The sequence below is a fragment of the Mytilus edulis genome, chromosome 2 (assembly GCF_963676685.1).
Source record: "Mytilus edulis chromosome 2, xbMytEdul2.2, whole genome shotgun sequence".
In the NCBI taxonomy this organism is placed as follows: Eukaryota; Metazoa; Mollusca; class Bivalvia; order Mytilida; family Mytilidae; genus Mytilus; species Mytilus edulis.
This window is the reverse complement of record NC_092345.1, coordinates 103,574,769-103,588,401: the sequence shown is the minus strand read 5'-3', so window position 1 is coordinate 103,588,401 and position 13,633 is coordinate 103,574,769. Positions and strand designations below refer to the sequence as shown.

The 13,633-nt window shown below is 32.1% G+C and overlaps 1 long non-coding RNA gene across 1 annotated transcript; it reads left to right on the top strand.

The window, feature by feature from the left end:
* The first annotated feature begins 8,831 nt into the window (after window positions 1–8,831).
* Window positions 8,832–10,241, top strand: LOC139513763 (uncharacterized). Its single transcript, XR_011662509.1, has 3 exons — window positions 8,832–8,904; window positions 9,507–9,597; window positions 10,057–10,241. It is a non-coding gene; the product is annotated as an uncharacterized lncRNA (long non-coding RNA).
* The last annotated feature ends 3,392 nt before the right edge of the window (window positions 10,242–13,633 follow it).

Sequence of the window (13,633 nt, the reverse complement as noted above, 5' to 3'; positions counted from 1 at the left end):
TTTATTGACACATGATTATTGTATAGGACTGCACACAGCGATTGAGAGTTTGACTTATTGTTTATAGACACATGATTATTGTATAGGACTGCACACAGCGATTGAGAGTTTGACTTATTGTTTATAGACACATGATTATTGTCTAGGACTGCACACAGTTATTGAGAGTTTGACTTATTGTTTATAGACACATGATTATTGTATAGGACTGCACACAGCGATTGAGGGCTTGACTTATTGTTTATAGACACATGATTATTGTATAGGACTGCACACAGCGATTAAGGGTTTGACTTATTGTTTATAGACACATGATTATTGTATAGGACTGCACACAGCGATTGAGAGTTTGACTTATTGTTTATAGACACATGATTATTGTATAGGACTGCACACAGCGATTGAGAGTTTGACTTATTGTTTATAGACACATGATTATTGTATAGGACTGCACACAGCAATTGAGGGTTTGACTTAATGTTTATAGACACATGATTATTGTATAGGACTGCACACAGCGATTGAGAGTTTGACTTATTGTTTATAGACACATGATTATTGTATAGGACTGCACACAGCGATTGAGAGTTTGACTTATTGTTTATAGACACATGATTATTGTATAGGACTGCACACAGCAATTGAGGGTTTGACTTAATGTTTATAGACACATGATTATTGTATAGGACTGCACACAGGGATTGAAAGTTTGACTTAATGTTTATAGACACATGATTATTGTATAGGACTGCACACAGCGATTGAGGGTTTGACTTAATGTTTATAGACACATGATTATTGTATAGGACTGCACACAGCGATTGAGGGCTTGACTTATTGTTTATAGACACATGATTATTGTATAGGACTGCACACAGCAATTGAGGGTTTGACTTATTGTTTATAGACACATGATTATTGTATAGGACTGCACACAGGGATTGAGGGCTTGACTTATTGTTTATAGACACATGATTATTGTATAGGACTGCACACAGCGATTGAGGGTTTGACTTATTGTTTATAGACACATGATTATTGTATAGGACTGCACACAGCGATTGAGGGTTTGACTTATTGTTTATAGACACATAATTATTGTTTAGGACTGCGTGTTGGTTTCTTGGTATCTTTTGTTTGTTTTTGTTTTGGAGTCGCGTTGACGTATAATCGACTTCTTTTTATTGAAAGGAATGACAAAATGCCATCTATCCATAAAATAAAGAAACCAGCATATGACTTTTGGAAACATGTAAATTTTAGTTTGCTCTAAGGAACAGCATCAAGTTCTAGTAAAACTAATGGCAAGATAAATTCGTTATATTATACGACACAATACTATTATTCATACTAGTTTTGGATTGCTTTGTTAAATGGGCGACATATTTTGATAATGAACAACGTAATCTTATCTTGCCATGACTTATACTAGACTTAAGTTTAATGTTGAATAGAAAAAACAATTTTTACTATAAATATCACAAATAACCGAAGTTCTGGATTCAAGGATAAGATCGAAGAAAGTACCAGGAATATGGAAGTATTTGACAACGATATCAGTCAGTATTGCATGGTCTGCTGGCATATTTACCTTTGAATACATCATTCGTTTCAAAAACGTGCCTGGTCATGAAAACCAAAAATGACACATACATAAATTACTGTTTTCACTTTATCACTTTCATAAAACAATCAATTGTGTTTATTTTCCCTCCAAATCCTTCTGTTGTTTATACATTAGTGTATTAGGCAGACTTTTGAATTATTTTAAGGTTCCTCTATTACATATATCCCGTCATTGTGTTGTTTTATGTTAATTTATTGACTGTCCCTCTGGTATCTTTCGTCCCTCTATATTGTATTCTTGTCTTTCATTTTTGCTACATGTGTATTATGCTTTTTTGACACATATTTGTTTGTTCTATAGTGATTGAGATTACAACACATTGTTGACTGTTGTACCCCTATTTTTTACATTTTTACCTACTATGTCTTCTTTCTTTTGTTCACACATCGTTGTCGAAATAATGGAATTTTTCATACAAGTGAAAGGTTTAGCTAGCTATAAAAACAGGTTTAATCCACATTTTTTAAACATAAGAATATGCCTGTGCAAAGTCAGAAATCTGACAGTTGTTATCCATTTGTTTGATGTGTTTAAGCTTTTGATTTTGCCATTTGATTTGGGCCTCTGTTTTGAACTTTCCTCGGAGTTCAGTATGTTTGTGATTTTATGATTTTCTATATAAATGTCGACCTTTTACATGATTTTGATCGTATATATTCCATTCGACTTGAAATAGAGTATTCGTCAGATGCATGAACTTTTTGACCTGCTTGTTGTTCAATGTTCAGTTTTCCTGAAGTGTTTATCGACAATTTTGTGTCTTTTCGTCGATTTCCTGCGGGAGTTTCTCGCTACATTGAAGACCCATTGGTTGTCTTCAGCTGTTGTCTGCTCTATGGTCGGGTTGTTGTCGCTTTGACACATTCCCCGTTTCCTTTCTCAATTTTATTCTTTTTGTCATGGTATTAGTTTCACGTTGAATTGTATAGTCACTTTGTTATCTTTTCTTTCATTTTAACATTACTTTCTCAAGATGTTATATTAGTATTTTAGATAAAGTAAAAAAAGAAAGAAGTAAGCAGAAAGACTTTTGGCATTCCCATTATCAAGCAATTCACACCATTTACCGGGAATGCATTTGTTTTAGTTGCATTAGTTTGTGCATTGATAGAAATGTATATCATACCAATAATGAAATGCAGTAAAAACGCAACACATAATTTAAGTACATTTTGTTTTCACCTCTTCATCTATATCACACAATATATATATATTAATATATTTTTGATAACAAATCAGTATGAAGATGAATTGTTATGTATTCAAGGTGGGCGAGACATTGACATTAGTGTACTGTTATATCTCGTTGGAAATACATTATATCATCGACAATGAAACAAGTTGGTGAGGCGCTTATCACTGGTAATGTTATTTAAATGTTCCTTGGGCTTCAATGATCTTAATGATAAAGTATCATACATATTATTGAAACTTCATATAAACCCAACAGATCGCAATAATCATAATCTATCCAGGTAATCAACGTTAATACTTTCTTTTTTCAACAAAGTTAGATATTAATTTGAATCTAAATTATCCTATTTTCCGCATAAATAAATTTAATGTTGAATCTCAGCAATTACCACTAACTATAAAATATTTAATAGTCATATTTATTAAGATGTAAAAATATTTTTTTATTAAAATGATACCGTTGATTTTGAGATACAGAAAGGTCGCAGGGTTAACAAGTATGTGGATTTCAATAACAAAAAAGTTAAATAGCAAAAATACAGACCTCCAGGACAGTCCTTTATCAAATGGCAAAAAAAAGAATGAATAATGTGTAAAGTAAAATGACATGTGAGATATAAATTAATGAAACAGCAAACAGACAGAACAGAAAAGACATGTACAAAAATCTTGAAATTCTCTAGTTAGGAACAGGTTCAACCCACCATTTTTTCTAAAAAGTCAGGAAAATGACAGTTGTAATCTTTAAGTTCGTTTCTGTCTATGTTACATTGTCTTTTGTTTTGTTTTTTTGTTGCACTTTAGAGTTTCTGTTGTTTCGTTGTTTTCCTCCTATAGTTATATATGTGTTTCCCTTAGTTTTAGTTTGTAACCCATATTTGTTTACACTCAATCGATTTATGGCTTTCGAACAGCAGTATACTACTGTTGCCTTTATTTAACAGAATGTAGTAAAGAAATAATTCCGTTGAGTGATAGCGTTTGATTATGTCAGTTTTAAGGAGTTGTTCCCCTTTGTAAATTTTCCTTGTTTTGGTCATACTTTTTTCCGAAGTCCTGTCTATCCTTTGTCTTGGAAACTGTGCTTTATATTTCTACATTTTACATTCAGACTAGTTAAAGTTAAGCAACTTAACATAACCAATGAGTGACGAATTTTAGTGATGTAATAGGGTAAGTCTGTTATCAATATGTTCATGTGACTTGATATATCTGATCAAGGTATTTTCTAGGAGTAACACAACATATGTCACATTTGGAACGGGATCTGCTTACTATTCTGGAGTAGCTGAGGTCCCTCCAGTTTTGGTGAGGTTCTTGTTGATCAGTCTTAAGATTTCTATGTAGACTTTTGTTTTGAAATGTTTGTTAATTCTTATCTTTCGTTCTTTGTCATGACTGACTAGTTTTGAATGTCCCCTTGTTATCTTCCCCTTGGATCAAATTATAAGAAAATATGTACCTGACGATTCTAGAATAATATTATAATCATATATCTCACATCAATAAATATATACATATATTACTTTAAAAATTGTTTTGTGATCTTCTCGACTTTCTATATTGAGAAGGATGTAACCTAATAAAAATCATTGAGCTGCTTTGACATCTTTTGGTGTCTTTCGCCTTACTTTAAGTAACTTAAAATGAGTCTATTGACTGGTGATCTCCTGACTTAAATTATTGTCGATTAAATTAATTACACTATGAAACATGCATGTTAGATATGATGTATGACTTTGTTCGTTGATGCCTCCATACTATATGATAGCATGTTAGATATGGTGAATCACTTTGTTCGTTGTGGCTTCCATACTATATGATAGATTGGTTCCTAAATTGTCCAGCACCTTCTCGCATGGCTCTCCAAATTAAGTGTCGTCTTTATTTCTTACTTTTCAAGTTGATATCATCGTGTTGGTAGCTTGGCTGTGCCAACTTTTATTGTGTTCAAATTTTACGGCACATGATCTAAATTTGAAATTTGTACACACTTACAAAATGATGTAACCCATGAACGTGTTATTACTGTATATATGTAAAAAAAAAAAAAAAAAAAAAAAAAAAAAGAAATAATAATAATAATACAAAATACAAAATACTGTACTCCGAGGAAAATTCAAAACTGAAAGCTATCTTGACCATGTGTTACTTGTTGTTGTCTGTTTATGTGTGCATTTGTTGTTAGATGAAAACGATGTTCGGGCTTGTTGTGGTCCGTTGAAGTCTTTTTAAAATAGATTTGATGATTACTGTTATTCTGTGTATCCATTATTTTGAACTTGATAATTTACTTCCTTATTCAGCAACCACACCACAAGAATATGCTCCTAACTTCTAAAGGTCCAGTAATATAACAGCAGCATAAAAAAAAATTTATATTCCGAATCTCCGTGTAGATTTTATGGTTCGGGTAATATCGTGAAACACATTGAACTGTGTCACTTTATATCCGAACCACAAAATCCTCACGAAACCGAATGCATCTATTCGACATCTTAAGTTGTTCCCAATCAGATTTTGATGCATCAATGCCATTTAGTTTAACATTGACGGAAAAACTCTTTTTATACACAAATAAATAAATTTGGTGTATTTACTGTCTTCTGATTGGTTAAAATTATTAGTTTTATTTTCAATGTTGTCAATTTTGATGGCGACACGTCCACTCTGACGTTGAGTATTCATACGCCAACATGTGTGTACGTTGTTTTTGTTAATATAAATTATATAAAAAGTTCTCTGCGCCTTATTTTTGTAAACATTTATTTATAATGAATGGCAATAATTTATTTTGATTTTATTGAATCATAAAACTAATTTTTGACTCTTCACATTTTACATAATCCGCTTCGCGGATTATTCAATGTGAAGACTCAAAAATTAGTTTTATGGTTCAATAAATTCAAAATAGATAACAGCCATTCATTAAATGCATTGGGAATGTGTCCATTGGACACAGATGATGCCACGATGGCATATATTGTTGTTAAAAGAGGGACGAAAGATACCAAAGGGACAGTCAAACTCATAAATCCAAAACAAACTGACAACGCCATGGCTAAAAATGAAAAAGACAAACAGAAATAATACCATTTTCTTGTTAAGGTACACATTTCAAGAACGGTAAAAGCGACCCTTCCATAAAATTTAATTAATGCAAACTATAAAGTAAGAGAACAAAAACCACAATTTAGGACGTACGGACTAAGTGCAGAGGGACAAGGGTAAAACATAAACGGCGGGGCATAAACAAACACTTGTAGTTTCATATGATTGTTTATTCCACAATGACAAACAAAGAAAAGTAGAAAAATTGAATAACATTATATATGTATAAATTACAATCATTTCATATAGTAAATCATCAACAAACAAAAAAAGATACAGTTAGTGATTACTTAACGGGAATGTTTGAGCACAATTTAAAAATGTTATTGTTATTTTCAGTTAGAATCTGGTTCTAACTGAAACTAACAATAATCTTGTGTAAAACCTGATATTGTATTAAATAACTGTTTTAACAAGATTGATAGTTTCTGATAATATTTATGATTTGTTCTTGTAAAATATCCCAAACACTTCTTATGTTCTATTTCTTAAACTAACAAAGCATCTATCTTGAAGCGTTTACCCTTGGTCTAAATTAGGGTCAGTTAACCAATAATTACATATATTGAATTTCCGTATCTGATAATTTAATATGAATTAAAAAAAATAGTTCAATTTTGCGCGTTTCCTTGGTGACTATTTTTTTTTACATGAATAACTAAACTTAGAATTATATTATAAGTTGTAGATATATCATATATTATATTAACCTGGTAGCTTTGGTGAGTTCAGACAAAAGAAGTCCCCAATATGTATACCAGCCACTGATATCAGCTTGCTGTGTCGTGTTCAAATGATTACGTCTAACAACCTATCGAACATTTAATGACCGATTTTCAGTACACCTGACCTTAGTCTATTTTTACAGTTCTTTCAAAATAACAACTTAAGTAAAATGTTTACTTATATTTTCAAATCAAAAGCAAAATACTCTGTGACAATTGAAGTAAAAATGTAGCGGTATTACAGTGTTAACTTTTGTGTCATTAAGATGATATGGTATCTTCACGACAAAGTATTCATTTCTATTCTCAGTTTAGCTTATGTCCAAAAACAGGGTTATAAGAAATTACAGTTGGATGGTTAATGGTCTGATAGTTAATTAATATGGCTTGATGGTCAATTATTAGGGTCTAATGAACATCTATGTCATAATGTAATTCTGATCATTGAATGGATACAAATAAATAATCAGGAGGACTTTCTGTGTAACCTACTGAACAATGAAGACAAAACATGTGATTAAATGTTAACCCAATAATGGTTTCTGACATAGAATGAATGTGGTTTAAGAACTCAAATATTTGAATTTGGACATGTACGGTACAATATCCAAAATCTAAAAACATGATTAGAATCAGTATGTCAAAACAAAACAATTTTTGAGAAAAAAATCAAACAATTTTGGACCCTTTGGACCTCAAGGTAGACGAATTTGATAATGGGGCCCAAAATTCCAAAATATGAAAAAAGTAGATGTAGCTTATCAAAGAACCCCATATATTTATTTTTGGTTAAAATCAAACAGAAAAATTTAATTTTGGGCCCCGATTTGGACAATTGAAAACGGGACCCGAAATCCAAAATCTAAAAAAAAACCAGATGGATTTAGCATATCAAAGAACCCCTACCAGCAACACGAACCTTTCTTTTGTAGTACGGTACCTTCTCGGACGACAACAACAAAGTCATACAATTATGACCCCCAAAATGTTGTGTTCGTACAAACACACTGTGTTAAATTGAGATGTGAACATTGCATCGTTACAACAGGTACAATATGTAAGGTAGCACACGAATACACAATCAATGCATCGTTACAACAGGTACAATATGTAAGGTAGCACACGAATACACAATCAAAAACTTAAATGGTATTTATCTAATTTTGATCAAAACTGGCAAAACTGAATAAAGTGTTTCAATGGCAATGAAACTGTTTGTCGTGTTATTTTTATAATGATAGTTGATATACCAATGCGCTAATGCGGAGAAGCTTATCGAATGAAATCAAGGTAGTTAACAAGTATGTATTATCTCTTATAAAGATCGAATCAAAATTAACGGCCTGTTACAATCCTTTTAATGAGGAAATATATTATCATAAAGCGTTATAAAACATAAAATATGAAGTGCAGTATACACGAATAACAATATGAACATGATATTTGTATGACGATATGACGATTTGAAATAAATTACAAATAACTTCATCAAACAATAAAAACACAATGGGAACCCGTATTAAAACCATAACATCCCAGCAGGCACTCAACGTTTAATAAACGTTGAAATGAGGTTGAAATGTGATCAACGTATATTCAACGTTGAAACAACGTAACATTTTCAACGTTGAGGAATAAACCAACATTCAACGTCGAATTAACGTTGATCATTTCAACGTTGTAATTGGAACGTTGATTCAACATTGAATCAACGTTAACTTATTTACTCATAGTAGGCCCAGAGACATATAATTGTATTATATGTCTCTGGTAGGCCTATATAAAAAAAAATCATTATCAGAAGGCAATATATATGCATAACTGTAGAAGTATACATTTATAAAGAAAAGAATGAAGAAGAGTTTTGGGTTTCACAAAACAGTATAGTACTAACTATTGGTCACTATTTCAACTTGAGTTTTGCGTCACCGCGACGGTATAAGAAAAGGGGGGGGGAGGTAAGTCGTTTGATACTAAATTTCTAGGGAATAAGAAATATAATTTATTAATTTCATTTCACATAACTTTAATTTGAACATAAATATAACATGTAAAGAAATTTAAAATAGTTGATTATCAACAATGATCGCGATTTCTTTCATTCATATTTTCGCGGGATTTGAACAGGAAGTTAGATTGCCCATGCGCACTATTCAAACACGCACTTTTCCTGTATTTGAAAAAGAACAACAATGAACAAAGGAAAAAGTCGAAAGAGAAACTTCCCGTTTATCACGTATATTTATGGTATGTAGATGTTTGCATGTGGCTATCACGGTTTGTTATATTTATGAATTGTGATTAGAAACTCTGAATTGGTATCATATTGCACAATTAGAGAAAATTATAACGTCAACATTGTATTCCAGAAAACAGATCAGAACACATGGAAGGGCCATCATATATAATTTCCTCCAATTATACTATTTCTAAGAGCATTTAATGTGGAAAGCATATTTAGTTTCATTTTAAAGTTTAGGTAAATATTGTTACAATTATTATGCTTAAAGATTCCTAAGGCTAAGAAAAAGGGGGGACAAGCAAGTGTTTACATTATTTTGCTCAGGTAAATTTCCCAACATGTTTACTTTATACTATATATATGCGATTCTTTTAGTTTAACTTTAAGTTAACAAAGTATTGAATTTGAACGATCATAGAAAATTGATACTTTTATTGTTTTATTTTTACAAAAACAAGTCAGTCTGAGCCTTTACTGATCTTCATGTGATCTCTAACTCTGTGTAATATGAGAAATGCATGTTTACATTAATGTGTACGTAACCTGGTTTTGAATGTTATAGCAGTCTATTATCTGATATCATGAACATGTATTATTTATTTTACAGAAGCTTGTCAAACAGATCAATGGCTAAAAGGCATCAAGTGGAGCAAAATTAAAATTCAGTTTTGGGAATTCCAGTCGTAAAATCATCACAGGTAGGTTTTTTGTCTGTATAGCTATTTACCATTTGTGTTCAAAGATTAATCTTTTGCTTATTCTAATTTTGTTTACCTTACATACCATATTATGTTTGTCTTTATATCTAAGCTATTCTAGTAAAGCTCTTTATTTTATGTTAATGGAATTGTGCAGTCATCAATAAAAAAAACGTCTTACTTAGGTAAAGTGTTTTCATTGTTATCAATAACATAGTGAAACCCGCAGTCTTACAAAACTCAGGTTGAAGCTTCTTCATTAACAAAAAACTACTTATAGTAAACATTAATGAATCTATTTTTATTAATGATTATCTTATTACAATATGTGCTTCGTCATTATGGTTTTATTTATTTTCGATGCTTCTAGAAACAAATTGAAAGTGGCTCAAATTTAAAATATCTTTTCAGGACATACAATTTATATTTATTATATATATATAATCTGATTTTTTCCAGAGTTTAAATATACTGCAAGAGTAAAAAGATGTCACTTGGAAATACATATCTGATAAAGACCTCTTCTGCTTAAAATTTACCGCTGAAAGATCCCGAGGTGGTGGAAGAATGATGACATGCAATAAGGACAAAAAGAGACAAATATAACAAATGAATTTATAAAATAAATCTTGTATCAAAAGAAACATCATTGTATTACTATTTTTGATATTATTGTTCCTGAGTAAATAAGTATTAATGTAATGGTTTATGAGGGTAATATATACATTTATATAACATATATGTATATAATCAAGGACCTTTGTTTTTGTGGATAGTTGTCTGGTTAGCAGTCATGCAGCATCGTCTTATTTTTGTAAATATTGCGATCATCCTGAACACACATTGGACCTCATAATGTCTTCACTCTTCCTAGATAGATATACTACTTTCAAGAAGGGTTTAACATTGGTTGGTCGTTTAATAAAAACTACTTTGAACTTGTAAGAATTGTTTTATAGAACTATTCAACATCTTCTTTCCTTTCTGTGGTGTGAGGGAATAAAGTGCATGTCTTAGTTTTTATGCAAACTGTGCAAATTCATTGAATGATTTGTCTTTTTATAGCTATTCACAACAAGAAAAACTATACAAGTAAGAATATATCAAAAATGATAGGTGTCCACTTATAAATTAAATAGATAATTATGTCTATAGTTATCGTTAAATACAAGTGGACACACACAATCATTTCAGCTATTCCTTCTGCCAACAGGATTTTAAGATATGACATTTATGGTCTAGATTTTTGACTTTGTACAAGCACCAAATGTTGTTTAAAGTAACAGTTGATGTATTTATTTAGATGTCTTCCATTTAACTTATCTATTTTGTTCATATGTGTATTGGTGAGAGGGAAAAACATTAAACAAAAAACATGAACACCCACACAGCCTGTTTACCATCTAACAACAGCAAAAAATTGGAAAGCAGGTAAAAAATGTGGTGTTTGTAGCTTTATAATAAATTTCATTATTATACTTTCAACTACTATTCAACCTTGAATCAACGTTGAATGGATGTTGAAACTTCAACGTTGAAATGACAACGTTAATTCAAATTTTCAAAATCAAACATAAATTTGACATTGTTTCAACGTTGAGAAACAACCTTGTTTCAACGTTGAATCAACGTTGAGTGCCTGCTGGGATGAAGTTTCTTCTTCATTTGAACACATATTCCCGAAATTCATTTACAGATTTACAATTGACTGCCAATGAATAAAATCGTAATCACATCAATCAGTATAATATCAGATATTTTCAAAAATGAAAATCAACAAAACTAGTAAATATATCAGTCTTCTGTTCCTTACCCAAATCGACATTGTCCATTCACTTTATATGATTCAAAATCCTGTTACCGTGTTCAACGACTCTATCCTATCTTACTATAAATTAAGAATACCACAGATACAGCGGAGTCTGCGTCATATATCAACATTCATAAAATATAAACAATTTGAGTCGGTTGAGAACAAAAGGCATAGTTCAAGCTTTCCTATCGTGAATTTTCATTTCTAGTCAACAACATTCCAGTAGCGCCTGCATATGGAGTAAATGTCTCGCAGGTGAAATGATATTCCAAAGCTTGTGTTTCTTATTACAATTTCCGTTATAGATGGTTTGAGGAAGCTGTTGTACCTAGGTTTCCTAGTGTTAAAGTTCAAGTCATTTTTACGGACGCCACAATACTTTGATTGAAGAATCTTTGGCAAGATTACACGGTTTCCCGTAGCCACAATTATTCCTTTCTTTTTCTTTCTCGAACTGTGACATCACTTACGGTACTTCTCATCTAATTTGTAATTACCATTAGCGACACGTCGGGTTCCACATATGAAGACAGTTCTACTTGTACTTCCGGAACACCTAAGATCATCTCGGTTATTTGATGAGGTTATAGTTGCTCAGTCTTGAGATCAAAGTGAAAGGATTCGTGAACTAGTTTTCGTTTTCGGTATGATGCTGTTTGTTTTTCTTTTTCGACATCTGAATTTGTCATTGTCATTTTTCTGTCTCTATAATACTTTGTGTTAATACTAAGATTGTCACTATAACTATACATTAAAGAGACGTTGCATGTATAGTAGAAGTAATGGGTTTTATATAATTACAATAAAAAAAACTATGTCTGGGGCTGAGTTATTGTAGATACAATCGCCCTTAGGGTTGGCTTGATATGGATACGATCGCCCTTAGGGTTGGATTGATATGGATCCGATCGCCCTTAGTGTTGGCTTGATATGGATACGATCGCCCTTAGGGTTGGCTTGATATGAATACGATCGTCCTTAGGGTTGGATTGATATGGATACGATCGCCCTTAGGATTAGCTTGATATGGATACGATCGCCCTTAGTGTTGGGTTGATATGAATACGATCGCCCTTAGGGTTGGCTTGATATGGATACGATCGCTCTTAGTGTTGGGTTGATATGAATACGATCGCCCTTAGGGTTGATTTAAAGGGATACGATCGCCCTTAGGGTTGGCTTGATATGAATACGATCGCCCTTAGGGTTGGCTTAATATGAATACGATCGCCCTTAGGGTTGGCTTGATATAGATACGATCGCCCTTAGTGTTGGGTTGATTTGAATACGATCGCCCTTATGATTGGCTTGATATGGATACGATCGCCCTTAGGGTTGGCTTGATATGAATACGATCGCCCTTAGGGTTGGCTTAATATGGATACGATCGCCCTTAGGGTTGGCTTGATATGGATAAGTTCGCCCTTAGGGTTGGCTTGTTATGGATACGATCTCCCTTAGGGTTGGCTTGTTATGGATAAGTTCGCCCTTAGGGTTGGCTTGATATGGATACGATTGCCCTTAGGGTTGGCTTGATATGGATACGATCGCCCTTAGGGTTGGCTTGATATGGATAAGTTCGCCCTTAGGGTTGGCTTGTTATGGATACGATCGCCATTAGGGTTGGCTTGTTATGGATACGATCGCCCTTAGGGTTGGCTTGATATGGATACCTTTAATGCTAGTAACCCATTGCTTAAAATCTTTTCTATTCTACCAAATGAAGTAATATTTATTATCGTTCAAATTACAGGTTCTAAATAAATTGTTCAAAACCTAAATTAAAGAATAATAATATGTAGTATGTTAATAAATGAAAATGAAATTCGTAACATATTTTAAGTGGATATAATCAATTTAATTAGATGTGTTTAAATCAGATTGACATGACATATTAGCTGAGACTATAACCTGTTTTTACTAACAATCTTACACCGTGAAGTAATGATATCAAAATTACTATAAGAATTCTTTCATTTCCGCTGAGGATTGAAATATAACTTATTTCCAGCATAAAATTGACCTATGATTTCTTTTATTCTATGACAATGCTTTGAAATCACGACGACACAAATCTAATAGTTCTTATTTTTAGTCAAAGAATACAAGACCTTAGCCGTCTTCAGTTTAATCTTGAATACACCAAATTGTAAACAAACTTAAGTGTCGGCATTGCATTATAATTCCAGGGGAAAAAAATATTTAAAAATGAACTCGGTTCAA